Raw genomic sequence first — 297 nt, 5'->3', positions numbered from 1 at the left:
GAGAGAGAGAGAGAGAGAGAGAGAGAGAGAGAGAGAAAGAGAAAGAAAGAGACAGAGCAGTACAAGATATTGATTCAAAAAACATAGACGGATTAGGCAGGATTATGCTCGTGCTAAACCGGTTTATAGACTATTCATATCACTAAATCACTATTCCGAAACACAAAAACAAAAACAAATACACATCCGGCCGAAATAAACTAAATATAGAAACACCTACAAGTACTTGTGTGTGTGTGTGTGTGTGTGTTTGTGTGTGTGTGTGTGCGCGCGCGCGCGCGCGCGTGTGCGTGCGTG

The sequence above is a fragment of the Octopus bimaculoides genome, chromosome 22, assembly GCF_001194135.2.
Source record: "Octopus bimaculoides isolate UCB-OBI-ISO-001 chromosome 22, ASM119413v2, whole genome shotgun sequence".
Lineage (NCBI taxonomy): Eukaryota > Metazoa > Mollusca > Cephalopoda > Octopoda > Octopodidae > Octopus > Octopus bimaculoides.
The sequence above is the reverse complement of the archived record's forward strand: the minus strand, read 5'-3'. Positions refer to the sequence as shown.